The sequence below is a fragment of the Salmo trutta genome, chromosome 12, assembly GCF_901001165.1.
Source record: "Salmo trutta chromosome 12, fSalTru1.1, whole genome shotgun sequence".
Taxonomy (NCBI): domain Eukaryota; kingdom Metazoa; phylum Chordata; class Actinopteri; order Salmoniformes; family Salmonidae; genus Salmo; species Salmo trutta.
In genome coordinates this window covers 83072283-83093734 of record NC_042968.1, presented here as the reverse complement: position 1 = coordinate 83093734, position 21452 = coordinate 83072283, and the positions used below count along the sequence as shown (strand labels likewise).

The window sequence follows — 21452 nt, the reverse complement described above, 5'->3', positions numbered from 1 at the left end:
AGCACATGACACATTTAATTCTGAAGTGATATTCACAGGAAAATAATAGTATATAGAATGTAAATAGAATGCTGGTCCTTTCATCCCCATTTTTCTTTCCCCTGTTCTGCGACTATACCTTTGAAACAGGCCTACTAGGCTTCCTATGTTACAATGAACCCTGCAACGTATGCCTAAATATCATGGGCAATGTTGTTAGTTGATTTAGGAAATTATATTGAAAGTAAATTGAGCTGATGATTCTCTGAAATATATTCTGTAGTGTCTGTACAATTGCAGCAACATTTAAAAATGAGGTATAAATGCATTGATCATGGTTATGTTAGAACATAACTGATTAGGTGGAGATTGTCTTTACTGAGAAGCCTCACTTCAAGAAGTTGACAATAGATTGGAGCAGACTGGCAAACATGCCATCTGGTGAGAGACTAGTGAGAGACGATGAACCTACAGTTTTGGGCTGCAGATGGCACTGTTCCCATTCCAATATGCCACTGGCTGTGATGTGTATCTAGACATAAAGCAGGCTCAACTAGTCCTGTAATAAGTATAATGTGCTAATTGATTACATCCTGAGAAGCAGGGGAAATGGATCCACTCCCAAACCATTCATAGTTTTAATGCAATCAGAGAAACTTCAGTAGGTTGCCCTCTTCCAACCCTATAGGCCTGAGCCCTTACACAATTCAGTGGAAGAGGTGATGAAACTCAGATGCAATGGCTTATATCTGCACAGTGGTACATCTGTTAGTTTGTAAAGACCAGAGAGTTCTATTTTAAAGGTAAATGGTCTTGTAACTAACCTGCTGGTCACCCTGATAGTCACCCTGCTAGTCACTTTGCCCACTGCCCGCTAGTAACCCTGCTAGTCACCCTGCCTGCTAGTCACCCTGCTAGTAACCCACCCTTCCCGCTAGCCACCCTGCTAGTCACCCTGCTAGTCACCCTGCCTGCTAGTCACCCTGCTAGTCACCCACCCTTCCCGCTAGCGACCCTGCTAGTCACCCTGCTAGTCACTCTGGCCGCTAGTCACCCTGCCTGCTAGTCACCCTGCTAGTCACCCACCCTTCCCGCTAGTCACCCTGCTAGTCACCCTGCTGAGGGGCCCCATTTTATTTTTTACTTTAGTTTATTTCGTAAATATTTTCTTAACTCCATTTCCTGAACTGCATTGTTGGTTAAGGGCTTGTATGTAAGCATTTCACGGTAAGGTCTACCTGTTGTAATCGGCTCATGTGACAAATAACCTTTGATTTGATTTGATTAGTCACTCATAAGCTGACGGCAGTTTATGAAATGACTCAACACAACCTTAGTTGACACGGGATGTTACATTGTCACGTGACAGTTCAGTTTAGCTAGTTTGATAGACAAATTAGATTGCCTCTACCGTTATTCACTTACTTTCAAAAGCTGCTAAGGAGGAAATAGTTACAGCTTTTGTTTTATCTTTATTTATTTTATTGCTGTCATAACAGAGATACTGTATACAGTCATGGCCAAAGGTTTTGAGAATAACACAAATATTAATTTTCACAAAGTCTGCTGCCTCAGTGTCTTTAGATATTTTTGTCAGATGTTACTATGGAATACTGAAGTATAATTACAAGCATTTCATAAGTGTCAAAGGCTTTTATTGACAATTACATGAAGTTGATGCAAAGAGTCAATATTTGCAGTGTTGACCCTTCTTTTTCAAGACCTCTGTAATCTACCCTGGCATGCTGTCAATTAACTCCTGGGCCACATCCTGACTGATGGCAACCCATTCTTGCATAATCAATGCTTGGAGTTTGTCAGAATTTGTGGGTTTTTGTTTGTCCACCCACCTCTTGAGGATTGACCACAAGTTCTCAATGGGATTAAGTATCAATGTTTTGTTCCCCGAACCACTAAGTTATCACTTTTGCCTTATGGCAAGGTGCTCCATCATGCTGGAAAAGGCATTGTTCGTCACCAAACTGTTCCTGGATGGTTGGGAGAAGTTGCTCTCGGAGGATGTGTTGGTACCATTCTTTATTCATGGCTGTGTTCTTAGGCAAAATTGTGAGTGAGCCCACTCCCTTGGCTGAGAAGCAACCCCACACATGAATGGTCTCAGGATGCTTTACTGTTGGCATGACACAGGACTGATGGTAGCGCTCACCTTGTCTTCTCCAGACAAGCTTTTTTCCGGATGCCCCAAACAATCCGAAAGGGGATTCATCAGAAAAAATGACTTTACCCCATTCATCAGCAGTCCAATCCCTGTACCTTTTGCAGAATATCAGTCTGTCCCTGATGTTTTTCCTGGAGAGAAGTGGCTTCTTTGCTGTCCTTCTTGACACCAGGCCATCCTCCAAAAGTCTTCGCCTCACTGTGAATGCAGATGCACTCACACTTGCCTGCTGCCATTCCTGAGCAAGCTGAGCAAGCTCTGTACTGGTGCTGCCCCAATCCCGTAGCTGAATCAACTTTAGGAGACGGTCCTGGCGCTTGCTGGACTTTCTGGGGCGCCCTGAAGCCTTCTTCACAACAATTGAACCGCTCTCCTTGAAGTTCTTGATGATCCGATAAATGGTTGATTTAGGGGCAATCTTACTGCCTGTGAAGCCCTTTTTGTGCAAAGCAATGATGACGGCATGTGTTTCCTTGCAGGTAACCATGGTTGACAGAGGAAGAACAATGATTCCAAGCACCACCCTCCTTTTGAAGCTTCCAGTCTGTTATTCAAACTCAATCAGCATGACAGAGTGATCTCCAGCCTTGTCCTCATCAACACTCACACCTGTGTTAATGAGAGAATCCCTGACATGATGTTAGCTGGTCCTTTTGTGGCACGGCTGAAATGCAGTGGAAATGTTTTTGGGGGATTCAGTTCATTTGCATGGCAAAGAGGGACTTTGCAATTAATTGCAATTCATCTGAACACTTCATAACATTCTGGAGTATATGCAAATTACCATCATACAAACTGAGGCAGCAGACTTTGTGAAAATTAATATTTGTGTCATTCTCAAAACATTTGGCCACGACTGTATATAGATATAACTACAAGATGTGTATAATCAGTTCATACCAATGTTTACGCTGACACAGTTGCCAGGTGTACGGTGAATCCTCCAACACATTGGTGCGGCTGGCTTCCGGGTTAAGTGGGCATTGTGTCAAGAAGCTGTGTGGCTTGGTTGGGTTGTGTTTCGGAGGATGCACGGCTCTCAACCTTCGCCTCTCCCGAGTCTGTATGGGAGTTGCAGCGATGAGACAAGACTGTAACAATCAATTGGATACCACGAAATTAGTGAGAAAAAGGGGTAAAAAAAATAATTATAATAAAAATAATGATGGGATATTATAATCCCCTCCTGTCTCAGCCTCCAGTATCTATGCTGCAATATTTTGTGTCGTGGGGCTAGGGTCAGTCTGTTATATCTGGTGTAATTCTCCTGTCTTATCCGGTGTCCAGTGTGAATTTAAGTATGCTCCCTCTAATTCTCTCTTTCTCCCTCTCCCTCCCGAGGACCTGAGCCCTAGGACCATGCCTCAGGACAACCTGGCCTGATGACTCGTCGCTGTCCCCAGTCCACCTGGTCGTGCTGCTGCTCCAGTTTCAACTGTTCTCCCTGACCTATTCACCGGACGTGCTACCTTGTCCCAGACCTGCTGTTTTCTACTCTTTCTCTCTACCGCACCTGCTGTCTCGAACTCTGAATACTCGGCTCTGAAAAGCCAACTGACATTTACTCCTGAGGTACTGACATGTTGCACCCTCTACAACCACTGTGATTATTATTTGACCCTGCTGGTCATCTATGAACATTTGAACATCTTGGCCATGTACTGTTATAATCCCCACCCGGCACAGCCAGAAGAGGACTGGCCACCCCTCAGAGCCTGGTTCCTCTCTAGGTTTCTTCCTAGGTGACTGTCTTTCTAGGGAGTTTTTCCTAGCCACCGTGCTTCTACACCTGCATTGCTTGCTGTTTGGGGTTTCAGGCTGGATTTCTGTATAGCACTTTGTGACATCTGCTGATGTAAAAAGGGCTTTATAAATACATTTGATTGATTGATTGATTGACTTTTGTCATCTTCATCCTAGGGTGCGTTCGTAAATTGCATCCAGTGTGTCAGAGTGCGCTCTGGGTCATTAGTGAATTCAGAGCGTTGTCAGATTGTCCTTTTGTAAATTCAGAGAACACACTGGACGCTCTGGTAGAGGAGTAGGGTTGAACCAAGCATTGTGAATGGCAGTCAAGCACTCAGGCTAAAGTTTGCTAGGTTGCAAGCTACTTCCAGACACAAATGAGAACACCTCACTCTGACCATTTTTCTCACCCTAGCAGAGCTGGTTAGGCTGTTTTCATGTTATCCAGACCGTTGGTGACTGTAACTGTGCTGCTGGAAACAATTTTTTTTTTGCCTACGTTCATGGACACTACTCATATTCAAACGGGTGTTGTGCATTCATAAATTCATCAGTTATTCTGCGCTCAGGCACACTCAGATGAGGGTGCTCTGAAATCAGAGTAGATAGTCAGAGTGAATTTACGAAAGCACCCTTAGACACCCACACAATCAAACTGAGCATTTCAAGGGCCTAAGGAGGAGTTATTTTTATAAAATATTAGACATACAATGATGATTTAAAAATACTAATAAAAAGACTGCATGGGGGCTTTAAGTCAAGTCAAGTTTATTTGTCATATGCAGAGAATACACATCATGGTACACAGTACAATGAAATGGTTACTTGCAGGTTCACTCTAGGAAATACTGCATTCTAAGAATAGGACTAAAGACTACACCACATTATTTTCAAGTCTATTCTTTGCTAAAATACCACAGCCATTATTTTTCTGTAAAGAAAAACATGTTCACAGGGCCCTATTGGCGAATTTTACAGATACAGATACATGACATAGATACAGATGATTCTTTTTTATGTTTTTATGTTTTTTGTTGTTGTATTTTTAGTGTATTTCATTTTTTATTTTTGTATTTAACCTTTATTTAACTAGGCAAGTCAGTTAAGAACAGATTCTTATTTACATTGACGGCCTACACCGGCCAAACTCGGACGACGCTGGGCCAATTGTGCGCCGCCCTATGGGACTGATACAATCTTGATAGATACATTACATAGATACAGATACATTACATAGATACAGATGCATTACATAGATACAGATACATGACATAGATACAGATACATGACATAGATACAGATACATTACATATATAGATACAGATTCATTACATATATACAGATACATTACATATGTAAAAACTATTGGTCACTAAATCCGGAGAAATGACGGACCATGTCATGTAAAAAACTGTTGGTCACTAAATCCGGCTAGAAGGACCATGTAAAAACGGTTGTCTGGTATGCCCTCACCCGTCTGAGCGGTCGGCTGTGAATGCCCTCACCCGCTATATACTTATAACTGATTGGTTTGGTTCTGTCCTCTATAGTGCTGTCTGGTTAGAACATGATGTTGAGTCCCATCACTGTACTCTTGATAGTCACCACCACACACACACACACACACAGACACGTACATGTGTTTCCATTTGAGGATGTTTATATGATTCTGGTAATCTGAATGATTTGGAATCTTATTGTTGTGGTTCTATAAGACAAAGATATGCACACATGTAAACAGTATTTGTTAAGGATTATAACTATGTACATTAATAAATGGAAAATGGCATTACATTTAAAACATGTCTATAAAGGGCTATTAACACAGCATCAATATAAACATAAACTTTATTTACCTCTTGGAGAGAGAGAGAGAGAGAAACTAATTACTTGGATTGACAAAAGGGTTAAGATTTATGGCACCCTCTCTCACCAGCGTTGTGTGAGAATCTGCCAGGCTGAGACCAGATCTGCCATGGCGCCGCAGGGTCGTAAATTACGCTGCGCATGAGCAAGTTCCAAGAACTGTCTGGTATGACTCTAGAATCTCGCCCATGACGTCGCAATAAAACACCTTAATAAAGACCACTACGTAAAACGCTGTGGTAGCGTGTGCATGCAAAAGACTATGTCTACCAATACAACAATTAAACCACTTCTGCAAAAGTATTTGTGAAACCAATGCAATAATACAGAATAATGCTACATACGATAAACAATACGCAAAGCAGTATTGGCAACTCTAACATTAAAGATTGTTATTAATAGCCATACAGTAGAACATATGGCTGAAACTTATCAAAGTAACGTGAAGTAATTCGTGGTAATTACTTATTATTACACAGCATGTAAAACCCCCAATACCCCCCGCAACTTACATTTCGATCCATGCACAACATTCAGACATTTGTGTCGACAATGAAAAAGTCCTCAGAAACATGCGTCTTCTCCAATCGAACGACGATAACACTCTGACCTGAGTGGACGGGTGCAGTGTCCAGATGGATATTTACAAGGACTCTGATTGGTTGGGAATGGCATGGCTATGATGAGTGAGGGATAACTAAGGTAGGCTGAGCAGCCAAACTAACGGGACTTAATAAGGGAAACTGAAGAACCGTGAGGGGCAGCCTTTTTTACAACATAGATACATACAGACATTAACAATTGTTATATTGTTTGATCATTAGCCAGCTTTTGATATTCTTATCAAATTAATTTATAGTTGGTATGGCTTTGAGTTGCTGTGGTAGTTTGTTCCACTCTACAGCGCCATAGGCTATATAGAAAAAGGTGTTCTTACCAGATTGACTCTTACATTTAAAACATACAATATCCATCTCTGGTGTTGTATTGGTGGACATCTATAATATACACTACCGGTCAAAAGATTTAGAACACCTACTCATTTAAGGTTTTTTCTTTATTTTTACTATTTTCTACAGTGTAGAATAATATTGACGATATCAAAACATATGAAGTAACACATATGGAATCACGTAGTAACCAAAAAAGTCTTAAACAAATCAAAATATATTCTATATTCTTCAAAGTAGCCACCCTTTGCCATGATTACAGCTTTGCATACTCTTGGCATTTTCACAACCAGCTTCACCTGGAATACTTTTCCAACAGTCTTGAAGGAGTTCCCACATGTGCTGAGCACTTGTTGGCTGCTTTTTCTTCACTCTGCGGTCAATTTGGTTGAGGTCGGGGGATTGTGGAGGCCAGGTCATCTGATGCAGCACTCCATCACTCTCCTTCTTGGTAAAATAGCCCTTACACAGCCTGGAGGTGTGTTGGGTCATTGTCCTGTTGAAAAATAAATGATAGTCCAAACCAGATGGTATGGCGTATCACTGCAGAATGCTGTGGTAGCCATGCTGGTTAAGTGTGCCTTGAATTCTAAATAAATCACAGGCACTGGCACCAGCAAAGCACCCCCACACCATCACACCTCCTCCTCCATGCTTTACGGTGGGAAATCCACATGCAGAGATCATCCATTCACCCACACCGCGTCTCACAAAGACACGGCGGTTGGAACCAAAAATCTCCAATTTGGACTCCAGACCAAAGGACAAATTTCCACTGGTCTAATGTCCATTGCTCGTGGTTCTTGGCCCAAGCAAGTCTCTTATTCTTATTGGTGTCCTTTAGTAGTGGTTTCTTTGCAGAAATTCGACCATGAAGGCCTGGTTCACACAGTCTCCTCTGAACAGTTGATGTTGAGATGTGTCTGTTACTTGAACTCTGTGAAACATTTATTTGGGCTGCAATTTCAGAGGCTGGTAACTAATGAACCTATTCTCTGCAGCAGAGGCAACCATGGGTTTTCCATTCCTGTGGCGGTCCTCATGAGAGCCAGTTTCATCATATCGTTTGATGGTTTTTGCGACTGCACTTGAAGAAACTTTCAAAGTTCTTGACATTTTCCAGATTAACTGACCTTCATGTCTTAAAGTAATGATGGACTGTTGTTTCTCTTTGCTTATTTGAGCTGTTCTTGCCATAACATGGACTTGGGCTTTAACCAAATAGGGCTATCTTCCATATACCCCCCCCCCCCCCCCACCCCCCCCCACCTTGTCACAACACAACTGATTGGCTCAAACGCATTAAGAAGGAAAGAAATTCCACAAATTAACTTTTAACAAGACACACCTGCTAATTTAAATGCATTCCAGGTGACTACCTCATGAAGCTGGTTGAGAGAATGCCAAGAGTGTGCAAAGCTGTCATCAAGGCAAAGGGAGGCTATTTGAAGAATCTCAAATATAAAATATATTTGTATTTGTTTAACACTTTTTTGCTTACTACATAATTCGATATGTGTTATTTCATAGTTTTGATGTCTTCACTATTATTTTGCAATGTAGAAAATAGTAAAAAAAGAAAAATCCTTGAATGAGTAGGTGTTCTAAAACTTTTGACCGGTAGTGTACGTAAAATAATTTGATAGGGGGCTGAGTCAGTAATAATTCTGTGGACCAGACCAAGTTAGATATTTTTCTTGAATTTTGCAGAAAACATTAGACCTGGAACATAAACAACCCTTCTTCTTGTGTATTTTTTGTCCCTTTCAAATCATCATATAATTACTTGAAATGTGTTTATAATGTGTATACTGTGTTCAAATTAGGGGACGTGTCGAGTTCTCATAAAAGACTGGTTTTCTGTCTGTGAAAGTAGAACATGTTCAACTTCAAATCAAGATGAGTATTCAGTCTGCCCTCGCAATGAAAAATAGCACACCACGCTGAAACCTATAGTTAGATTTGAATACACAGCACAAACTTAAAAATGTGGTCAGGTACATTTCTCAGCGTAAGAGATCATATCCAAGTTAAGTCCATGTTCAAGGTTGTATACACAGTTGAAGTCAAAAGTTTACATACACTTAGGTTGGAGTCATTAACCTCGTTTTTCAACCACTCCACAAATTTCTTGTTAACAAACTATAGTTTTGGCAAGTCGGTTAGGACATCTACTTTGTGTATGACACGAGTCATTTTTCCAACCATTGTTTACAGACAGATTATTTCACTTATAATTCACTGTATCACAAATCCAGTGGGTCAGAAGTTTACATACACTAAGTTGACTGTGCCTGTAAACAGCTTGGAAAATTCCAGAAAATTATGTCATGGCTTTGGAAGCTTCTGATAGGCAAATTGACATCATTTGAGTCAATTGGAAGTATTTGTATTTCAAGGCCTACCTTCAAACTCAGTGCCACTTTGCTTGACATCATGGGAAAATCAAAAGAAATCAGCCAAACCTCAGAAAAAAAATTGTATACCTCCACAAGTCTGGTTCATCCTGGGGAGCAATTTCCAAACACCTGAAGGTACCACGTTCATTTGTACAAACAATGGTACACAAGTATAAACACCATGGGACCACGCAGCCGTCATACCGCTCAGGAAGGAGACGCGTTCTGTCTCCTAGTGATGAATGTACTTTGGTGCAAAAAGTGAAAATCAATCCCAGAACAACAGCAAAGGACCTTGTGAAGATGCTGGAGAAAACAGGTACAAAAGTATCTATATCCACAGTAAAACGAGTCCTATATTGACATAACCTGAAAGGTCGCTCAGCAAGGAAGAAGCCACTGCTCCAAAAGCGCCATAAAAAAGCCAGAATATGGTTTGTAACTGCACATGGGGACAAAGATTGTACTTTTTGGAGAAATGTCCTCTGATCTGATGAAACAAAAATAGAACTGTTTGGCCATAATGACCATTGTTATGTTTGGAGGAAAAAGGGAGAGGCTTGCAAGCCGAAGAACACCATCCCAACCGTGAAGCACGGGGTGGCAGCATCATGTTGTGGGGGTGCTTTGCTGCAGGAGGGACGGGTGCACTTCACAAAATAGATGGCATCATGTGGTAGGAAAATTCTGTGGATATTTTGAAGCAAGACATCAGTCAGGAAGTTAAAGCTTGGTCGCAAATGGGTCTTCCAAATGGACAATGACCCCAAGCATACTTCCAAAGTTGTGGCAAAATGGCTTAAGGACAACAAAGTCAAGGTATTGGAGTGGCCATCACAAAGCCCTGACCTCAATCCTAGAGAAAATGTGTGGGCAAGGCAAAGGCAATGCTACCAAATACTAATTGACTGTATGTAAACTTCTGACCCACTGGGAATGTGATGAATGAAATAAAAGCTGAAATAAATCATTCTCTCTACTATTATTCTGACATTTCACATTCTTAAAATAAAGTGGTGATCCTAATTGACCTTAGACAGATCATTTTTACTCAGATTAAATGTCAGGAATTGTGAAAAACTGAGATTAAATGTGTTTGGCTAAGGTGAATGTTAACTTCTGACTTCAACTGTATATATTTTTTAATTTAACCAAGCAAGTCAGCTAAGAACAAAATCTTATTTACAATGACGGCCTATCGGGGAACAGTGGGTTAACTGTTCAGGGGCAAAAACAACAGATTGAATCCTTGTCAGGTCAGGGATTCAATCCAGCAACCTTTCGGTTACTGACCCAACGCTCTAACCACTAGGCTACCTGCCACCCTGTATAATAGTCATATACACATGATATACTCTACATGCAGTACAGAGTGCAACAAAATGCTTACTTGCAGGTTCACTTCTCCACAACAACAATACAAAAAATAAAAGCTCAGTTGGTAGAGGATGGAGATAGTAATGACAGGGTAGTGGGTTCAATTCCCGGGACCAACCGTATGTGAAATGTATGCACGCATGACTATACATTGCTTTGGATTAAAAGCATCTGCTAAATGGAATATATTATTATTAGTGGCAAAAATGTAATACAAGAAGGCACTCAAATTAATTGAAGTAGGATATTTACACGTGCTGGGGTATTGTGCATTGTGCAATAATGAATAGACATTGTGCAATAGTATAAATAAGAGCCAGCAGTCATGGAGTGCGTGTGTGTACGTGTGTGTTTCCGTTAACTGGTAATAGCTGGCTTTTGGCTGCTAAAAAAAAGAAAAGCTGATAAATAAAATTGGGGCTGCCAATTGTCTGGGGAAAAAATGAAAGACCCCATTGCTAAACAATGCTTTTTAGCCTATTCATTGAGCCTACAGATACAGAGCCTGTTTGAGCAGAAACTCTGTCAAATAGTGCAAGATCTACTGCTACAGCTCCCCAAAAAGATCTAGTTGCTGCTGGAGTGAAACGTGCTTTTATAAGGCCAATCGTTGCACAACAACTCTAAATGCAATCACATGTTTCAAACAGTTTTGATGGCCACGATTAAAAATATCTACTATTTTATTTCTCAACTGGTAATTGAAGCCCATTCAAGTGCAGAGGCAATGGGTGGCAGGCTTCAGCACATCACACACCACTTTGCATAGGTGGGACCAAGTCACTATTATTCGAGTCACAAGCAAGTCTCAAGTCACATGGTCCGAGTCTCGAGTCAAGTCCAAGTCCTGCATTCTCAGAGCAAGTCAAGTCAAGTCACCCATTTTTTCAAGTCAAGTTAAAAAAAATGATCTATAGCCTACATGCAATGTCTTGTTCAACAAAAAATTGTTGTCTATTTATTGAGGCTACCAGACAACCCTTTTCATTATCTGGTCTACAACACATTTTGATTTTGTAACAATTAATTTGAACAACAAATTCCAAATGCAAGCTTCATAAGTAAATGACATAAGTAAATTACTAGCACAGACCAGTAGGCCTGTGCTAGTAATTGTTGCTTGACACCCCATTGCTGGTGAGTTTGCAAAGTCAACAGTTAATATTCTTGATCACCAAACAATTTTTGGAGCCACATATTTATGGAAATCCTCTCCAGCTACAGACTGTTCACTAGCTCAGTGGTTAACAAACATTTTGACCGCGACCCCCCCAAAAGGAGTGGTTCAAAGCCTACGACTGCACACTTGCACACTACTTATTACGTAGCTTAACCCCACTCCCCAGAATACACTGCTACTCACAGAAATCCTATGTGGTTTGTGTGAAGGCACATGTCATGATATAGTCACATTGAAAATGTTTCAGTTCTGGTTGCCTGGTGTAGTTAGGTTACACTTTCTTAGCTGAAGAGATGTATGAAGGTAGAACACTGCAGAAGATCGATTTTCTGGAATCTTCCAAGATCTTCCATCTACATCAGAGATATGGACAGACATATCTGAAAGATCAACGGGTCAGATGGGGGACCTCACAACTGAATATTTCATGATCAAATCAATGCAATTTTATAAATAATACTTTTGAAAACAATCAATACAAAAGTACATTAACCCAGCCGAAACTCCCAAAGAACAAGCAGCAGCACCATGGTGAAGATCCAAACTATTTTCAAGGAATAATCTTACTCAGAGAAGAGCCAAATTCTTTTCTGGCTGTACCAGTTTGAAGTTTGGAGTAGATTTGACCATTTAGGTTAGACTGTTCCAGATGAAGCAACAAGGTAATGTTGGATTATTTTATTTGTATTCTTACTTGTGTGTTTACTGTGATGACCAGCTTCTATACTATTTCTCAAAAAATATATATATATTTTGTATTTTACCCCCTTCCAATTGTGATCTTGTCTCATCGCTGCAACTCTCCAACGGGCTCGGGAAAGGCAAACATGACCCGGCAAACTGCGCTTCTTAACCCCCGCCCGCTTAACCCGGAAGCCAGCTGCACCAATGTGTTGGAGGAAACACCGTTCAGCTGACGACCGGAGTCAGCCTGCAGGCGCCCCACCCGCAACAAGGAGTCGCTAGAGCGCGATGAGCCAAGTAAAGCCCCCCCGGCCAAACCCACCCCTAACCAGGACGAATCTAGGCCAATTGTGCGCCGCCCTATGGGACTCTAGGTCACGGCCGGTTGTGACACAGCCTGGGAACCTGGGTCTGTAGAACGCTGCGCTACTCGGGAGGTCCACTTCTAAAATTTTACTCCCCCCCATGTAGACAGAAGGCCCTGGTCAAAATAGAGTGCCATTTGGGAGGAAAACTTGATCAGTTCTTCTGATTTATTTTATGTAGTAAACAAAAAAACTTCTTAATCACTGGTTTAGAACACATGCAGTGCATTGGGAATGTATTCAGACCCATTTTACTTCCAGTAATCAGTGTGATGCTTTATTTGTGCTTCCCATGACTGCGTTTTGTATTTTAATTGTATTAAGAAACTATTCAGACCCCTTGACTTGTTTCACATTTTGTTACGTTATACCCTTATTCTAAAATGGATAAAATAGTCCCCCCCACCAATCTACACACAATACCCCATAATGACAAAGCAAAAACAGGTTTTTATACATTTTTGCTAATTTATTACAAATAAAAAACTGAAATATTACATTTACATAAGTATTCAGACTCTTTACTCAGTATTCAGATTGTCACGGCTGTTTGAATGATCGGACCAAAATGCAGCGTCAGTTTCGTTTCACATATTTATTGGACTGTGAAACTTAATGCGATACAATCATAAACTGAAGGAACAAAAGGACAAACCGTGACGCAGGAGGAACAAACACACTCACAAAATATAATCACCCACAAAACACAAGTGGGACAAACAGCAACTTAAATATGACCTCCAATTAGAGACAACGACAACCGGCTGCCTCTAATTTGAGGTCATGCCAAACAAAAACCAACCTAGAAATACAAAACTAGAAACTAAACATAAAAATACAAAAATGGAGAAACACCCCCTGTCACGCCCTGACCTACTCTATCATAGAAAATAACAACTTACTATGGTCAGGACGTGATACAGATCCTCTCAAGCTCGGTCAGGTTGGATGGGGAGTGTCGTGCACAGCTATTTTCAGGTCTCTCCAGAGATGTTCGATCGGGTTCAAGTCCGGGCTCTGGCTGGGCCACAAAACTTTGTTTTTGCTCTGACGTGCACTGTCAACTGTGAGATTTTATATAGACAGGTGAGTGCCTTTCCAAATCATGTTCAATCAATATAACTTACCACAGGGGGACTCCAATAAAGTTGTAGAAACATCTCAAGGATGATCAATGGAAACAGGATGCACCTGAGCTTAATTTCGAGTCTCATAGCAAAGGGTCTGAATAATTATGTAAATGTGTTTTTTAATTATTTAGGTTTTTAATTTGAATAAATGTGCAAACATTTCTTAAAACCTGTTTTTGCTTTGTAATAATGGGGTATTGTGTGTAGATTGATGAGGGGAAAAAAATATTTAATCAATTTTAGAATAAGGCTGTAACGTAACAAAATGTAGAAAAAGTTAAGGGGTCTGAATACTTTCCGAATGCACTGTATTCAAAAATTAACAACTCAAGTAAATGAATTAAATGCAATGACTCAAATGACTTAAAATGCTAAATGCTATCTAAACCTCCAAAAACGTAATTATGATAGCAAAATATATAATAAATAGTACTGTTATGGAAAAACAAGTTAGAACTAATGTATGCTAAACAACATTCTGCAGTGACAACAACAATAAAAAGTGTAGGCGAAGAAAACAGCAGGAATAGCGCTGTGACGTGTTCGTAAACCCGGAAATCTATTATTTGTTTCCTTGCTTTTTACATAACCCAACAGTAGTTTTTCCTTGGAAAAAAACTATGGTATGTATTAATGAAAATATTGATATACTTTGCTCACATGCAGAACCCTCAAGCATGATGTTTTAGCTCTTATTTGTGGGGAAAACACCGTTCCATTGATTTACGATGTGTGTAGCCTACGTGACTTGTGTTAGCAATCTAGCCTAACCTGAAAAAGTGGTGCTGGTCGCCGAAAAAGGTTCCTGGTTTAAGTATAGTAACTGTACCAGCGACCAGGTTAGAGGACGCAGAATGACCAGTAGAAGACAGGTAAACTGTTCACATTGCCATAAACCAAACAGACACACACAGCATAGTAATGGTGTACAACAATGGTCCTTGCTTTCCGGGATCCTTGGAACGTCCCTACCCAATTGAAGTTTACATTTAAAATGGTTAAGGTAAGGGTTAAGGTTATGGTCAGGTAAGGGCTATGATTATGGTTAAGGTAAGAGTTAAGGTTAGGGTTTAGGGTAGAAACGTCTCAAGGATACCAGATATCACTACCAACAACAACTGGCTGGCAGCCATCTTGGGGCCAAGTAATTTAGTTATTTATTTACCGTTTATTTAACTAGGCTAGTCAGTTAAGAACAAATTGTTATTTACAATGGCGGCCTACCAAGAGGCAAAAGGCGGGGATGGGGGCTGGGATTAAAAATAAAAATACAGGAAAAAACACACATCACGACAAGAGAGACACCACAACACTACATAAAGAGAGACCTAAGACAACACAACATGGCAGCAACACATGACAACACAGCATGGTAGCAACACAACATGGTAGCAGCACAAACATGGTACAAACATTTTTGGCCACAGACAACAGGACGAAGGGCAAAAAAGGTAGAGACAACAATACATCATGTGAAGCAGCCACAAGTGTCAGTAAGAGTGTCCATGATTGAGTCTGAATGAAGAGATTGAGATAAAACTGTTCAGTTTGAGTGTTTGTTGCAGCTAGTTCCAGTTGCTAGCAGCCTCGAACTGAAAAGAGGAGCGACCTAGGGATGTGTGGGCTTTGGGGACGTTTAACAGAATGTGACTGGCAGAACGAGTGTTGTATGTGGAGGATGAGGGCTGCAGTACGTATCTCAGATGGGGGCAGTGAGGCCTAAGAGGGTTTTATAAATAAGCATCAACCAGTGGGTCTTGTAACAGTGGTGAGGAGAATACACCAGGTAAACCTGAGCACTATAGTGAGCATAACTCACCACAGCATGAAATAAGTAGGCTGTGTATACATTAAGACTACACATGTAACATTTAGACTACAAATGTAACATTTACACTACACATGTAACATTTAGACTACACATGTAACATTTAGACTACACATGTAACATTTAGACTACACATGTAACATTTAGACTACAAATGTAACATTAAGACTACACATGTAACATTTAGACTACAAATGTAACATTAAGACTACACATGTAACATTTAGACTACACATGTAACATTTAGACTACACATGTAACATTTAGACTACACATGTAACATTAAGACTACACATGTAACATTTAGACTACAAATGTAACATTAAGACTACACATGTAACATTTAGACTACAAATGTAACATTAAGACTACACATGTAACATTTAGACTACACATGTAACATTTAGACTACACATGTGTAATGATTTCGTTTAGAGAAGTAGCGGAGTCAGGCGCAGGACACAGGGATGAGTGCCAACAAAACGTGTTTACTCAAAACCATAAAAAAACTTCTCCCATAGCAATAATACATGGTTGGGAGAAACACCTCCAACAACCACAAAACAGGAAACAATCACGGACAAGACAAACAGGAAAGCCAGAAGGTAAATAATGAACATAATCAGGAAATCATAAACAGGTGTGTAAAATTAAGACAAAACCAAACGAACAGGGAAACATAGATCGGTGGTGACTAGTAAGCCGGTGACGTCGACCGCCGAACGCCGCCCGAACAAGGAGAGGGGCCGACTTCGGCGGAAGTTGTGACAACATGTAACATTAAGACTACACATGTAACATTTAGACTACACATGTAACATTTAGAATACACATGTAACATTAAGACTACACATGTAACATTTAGACTACACATGTAACATTTAGACTACACATGTAACATTTAGACTACACATGTAACATTAAGACTACACATGTAACATTTAGACTACACATGTAACATTTAGACTACACATGTAACATTTAGACTACACATGTAACATTAAGACTACACATGTAACATTCAGACTACACATGTAACATTTAGACTACACATGTAACATTTAGACTACACATGTAACATTAAGACTACACATGTAACATTTAGACTACACATGTAACATTTAGACTACACATGTAACATTAAGACTACACATAGACAATACATACACATTGGATGGAGATGCAGACATGTAGTTACATGGTAGTTAGGCATATAAGATAATATACTGTACATCAGTAAGCAAAGGCCCATGACCCAACAAAAGTGCACCTACTATGTTATTCACCACACTGTGAGAAAGTCCAGAGGGAGGATTGTCCATGTGGAGAAGGGTCAAGTTGTTGAGTTGACTTTATAGAGATGTTCTCAACCTGGACTAGGTCAGGAGAGAGTTGCCCCTAGCAACAGAGGTTTGAATTGCCCTCTGCCAGTGGGCAATGGGCCAGGCTGAGGTCGGGGTTTAGTACAGGGTTTGAATGGTTAATGGCTGAGGGTTTTGTACACATATCTTGTGTTGTTTGGTCACAGCATCGAGGGTTAGAATATCTTCACTATGTACCGTACATCAGAAGAAAAGTATGATTTGTATCCTCTTTAAATGAACAATTACAAAGTTATCTGATCACGCGTACAAAATATTATGTCTCTAAGGAACCAGTATTTTTCTTTTTCCATTACGTTACTTGTAGGCCTATACTGTGGAAGTTATTTGGATGTGTGTACACTAATTCTGAACAAATGACTGATGATAATTGACATACAGTGCATTCGGAAAGTATTCAGACCCCTTGACTTTTTACACATTTTGTTATGTTACAGCCTTTTTCTAAAATTGATTAATTAAAAACATGTCCTCATCAATCTACACACAATACCCCATAATGACAAAGAGTAAACCGTTTTTTTGTCATTTTTTCAAATTGATCAAAAACCAGAAATACCTTATTTAAATAAGTATTCAGACTCTTTGCTATGAGACTCAAAATTGAGCTCAGGTGCATCCTGTTTCCATTGATCATCCTTGAGATGTTTCTACAATTTAATTGGAGTCCACCTGTGGTAAATTCAATTGATTAGACATGATTTGGAAAAGCACACACATGTCTATATAAGGTCCCACAGTTGATCAGAGCAAAAACCAAGCCATAAGGTCGAAGGAATTGTCTGTAGAGCTCTGAGACAGGATTGTGTCGAGGCACAGATCTGAGGAAGGTACCAAAAAAATTATACAGCATTGAAGGTCCCCAAGAACACAGTGGCCTCCACCAAGACTCTTCCTAGAGCTGGCCGCCTGGCCAAACTGAGAAATCGGGGGAGAAGGGCCTTGGTCAGAGAGGTGACCAAGAACCTGATGGTCACTCTGACAGAGCTCCAGAATTCCTCTGTGGAGATGGGAGAACCTTCCAGAAGGACAACCATCTCTGCAGCACTCTACCAATCCGGCCTTTATGGTAGAGTATCCAGATGGAAACCACTCTTCAGTAAAAGGAACATGACAGCCCGCTTGGAGTTTTCCAAAAGGCACCTAAAGACTCTCAGACCATGAGAAATAAGATTCTCTGGTCTGATGAAACCAAGATTGAACTCTTTGGCCTGAATGCCAAGCGTCACGTCTGGAGGAAATCTGGCATCATCCCTATGGTGAAGCATGGTGTGGCAGCATCATGCTGTGGGGATGTTATTCAGCAGCAGGGACTGGGAGACTAGTCAGGATCAAGGGAAAGATGAAGGGAGCAAAGTATGGAGCTCCTTGATGAAAACCTGCTCCAGAGCACTCAGGATCTCAGACTGGGGCGAAGGTTCACCTTCCAACAGGACAACGACCCTAAGCACACAGCCAAGACAACACAGGAGTGGCTTCGGGACAAGTCTCTGAATGTCCTTGAGTGACCCAGCCAGAACCCAGACTTGAACCCGATCTAACATCTCTAGAGAGACCGGAAAATAGCTGTGCAGCGATGCTCCCCATCCAACCTGACAGAGTTTGAGAGGATCTGCAGAGAAGAACGGTGTGCCAAGCTTGTAGCGTCACACCCAAGAAGACTCGAGGATGTAATCGCTGCAAAAGGTGCTTCAACAAAGTCCCGAGTAATGGGTCTGAATACTTATGTAAATGTGATATTTCAGTTTTTTATGTATAATAAATTTGAATTTTTTTCTTAAAATCAGTTTTTGCTTCGTCATTATGGAGTACTGTGTGTAGATTGATGAGGGGAAAAAACAATTTAATCAATTTTAGAATAAGGCTGTAACGTAACAAAATGTGGAAAAAGTCAAGAGGTCTGAATACTTTCCAAATGCACTGTACTTTAACACAAAACAAGTATGATGTTTACAGATTCTCTGCATGATAAGTGGAAAGCTGTAGGTGCACCGCTGTGAAATCGTGATTTGTCAAAATAACCAGTGACACAAAACCAGCGACCTGGAAGAATGGTTCCTCATTACAGTGCCTTGCAAAAGTATTCACCCCCTTGGCATTTTTCCTATTTTGTTGCATTACAACCTTTAACATAAATATATTTTTATTTGGATTTCATGTAATGGACATACACTAAATAGTCCAAATTAGTGAAGTGAAATGAAAAAAATTATTTGTTTAAAAAAATAAATGTTTTAAATTTACGGAAAAGTGGTGCGTGCATATGTATTCACCCCCTTTGCTATGAAGCCACTAAATAAGATCTGGTGCAACCAATTACCTTCAGAAGTCACATAATTAGTTAAATAAAGTCCACCTGTGTGCAATCTAAGTGTCACATGATCTGTCACATGATCTCAGTATATATACACCTGTTCTGAAAGGCCCCCAAGTCTGCAACACCACTAAGCAAGGGGCACCACCAAGCAAGCAGCACCATGAAGACCAAGGAGCTCTCCAAATAGGTCAGGGACAAAGTTCTGGAGAAGTACAGATCAGGGTTGGGTTATAAAAAAATATCTGAAACTTTGAACAGTCCATCGAGCACAATTAAATCCATTATTAAAAAATGGAAAGAATATGGTACCACAGCAAACCTGCCAAGAGAGGGCCGCCCACCAAAACTCACGGACCAGGCAAGGAAGGCATTAATCAGAGAGGCAACAAAGAGACCAAAGATAACCCTGAAGGAGCTGCGAAGCTCCACAGCGGAGATTGGAATATCTGTCCATAGGACCACTTTAAGCCATACACGCCACAAAGCTGGGCTTTACGGAAGAGTGGCCAGAAAATACTTTGGTGTTTGCCAAAAGGCATGTGGGAGACTCCCAAAACATATGGAAGAAGGTACTCTGGTCAGATGAGACAAAAATTTTGCTATTTGTCCGTCAAGGAAAATGCTATGTCTGGCGCAAACCCAACACCTCTCATCACTCTGAGAACAAAATTGGTGGTGGCAGCATCATGCTGGTGGCAGCATCATGCTGTGGGGATGTTTTTCATCGGCAGTGACTGGGAAACTGGTCAGAATTGAAGGAATGATGGAATACAGGGAAATTCTTGAGGGAAACCTGTTTCAGTCTTCCAGAGATTTGCGACTGGGACGGAGGTTCACCTTCCAGAAGGACAATGACCCTAAGCATACTGCTAAAACAACACTTGAGTGGTTTAAGGGGAAACATTCAAATGTCTTGGAATGGCCTAGTCAAAGCCCAGACCTCAATCCAATTGAGAATATGTGCTATGACTTAATGATTGCTGTACACCAGCGGAACCCATCCAACTTGAAGGATCTGGAGCAGTTTTGCCTTGAAGAATGGGCAAAAATCCCAGTAGCTAGATGTGCCAAGCTTATAGAGAAATACCCCAAGAGACTTGCAGCTGTAATTGCTGCAAAAGGTGGCTCTACAAATTATTAACTTCTGGGGGGGGGGGGGGGGGGGGGGGGTGAACAGTTATGCATGCAAGTTCTGTTTTTTTGTCTTATTTCTTGTTTATTTCACAAGAAAAAATATTTTGCATCTTCAAAGTGGTACGCATGCTGTGTAAATCAAATGATACAAACCCCCAAAAAATCTATTTTAATTCTAGGTTGCAAGGCAACAAAATAGGAAAAATGCCAAGGGGGTGAATACTTTCGCAAACCACTGTATTTGTCAGATCTCCGTCAGATCCCATAGTGTTCAAATATTTGAATGTTTTTACTAATTGCTGTTGTTTTGTAGGGTCATTGTCTTAGTGAACATTTGCTGAGCCCTAAGGGCAGGGTCAAGGTAAATGTGAAATCCTTTAAATACAACTTTCTGCAAAAAATTCTTAATTTCTACAACACTATGTCAGTTGGAAACTTGTTTAAATGTTGTTGAAACACTTTCTCTCCATCACCCTGTTTTGCAGAGTCGGCGTGGGGACGAACCTGGGGCTGATCCTGGAGTCAACGTGGGACCCTCTGAGGAAACACAGCCTCCTGTAAGAAACACATTGTTATCGTATTTATTATGTTTATTTAGCATCACCTATTAATGTAATAACTTTTTATCTACAAAGATCATTTGAAAATGAGTCACCTCACTTGACTGATGAGGATTGTTTTCTAGGGTCCATCTCAGTGTGTTGACTACCAGTTGGGTGTTCCTGGAGTGGTCATCTATGACCAGTGGACATCTCCCATGAACCAGGCACCTCTTCATGGATCTTCATTGATTGATTGATTGACTGACAGATTAATTTATGATATGTCTACTGGAGACTGAAACATGTGATAAAAGTTAACACACATGGTGAGATGTCAGTTAATATTTGGGATGCGTCATGTGACAGGGCTGTCAAAAAGAGAACCCAGTTAAAC

At 40.6% G+C, this 21452-nt stretch overlaps 1 long non-coding RNA gene across 1 annotated transcript; it reads left to right on the top strand.

Annotated features, from left to right (window-relative positions):
- Nucleotides 1-11900: 11900 nt before the first annotated feature.
- LOC115202776 (uncharacterized) lies at nt 11901-21385 on the top strand. The gene is made up of 4 exons (XR_003880055.1): nt 11901-12338; nt 20830-20877; nt 21002-21073; nt 21202-21385. It is a non-coding gene; the product is annotated as an uncharacterized LOC115202776 (long non-coding RNA).
- Nucleotides 21386-21452: the final 67 nt, after the last annotated feature.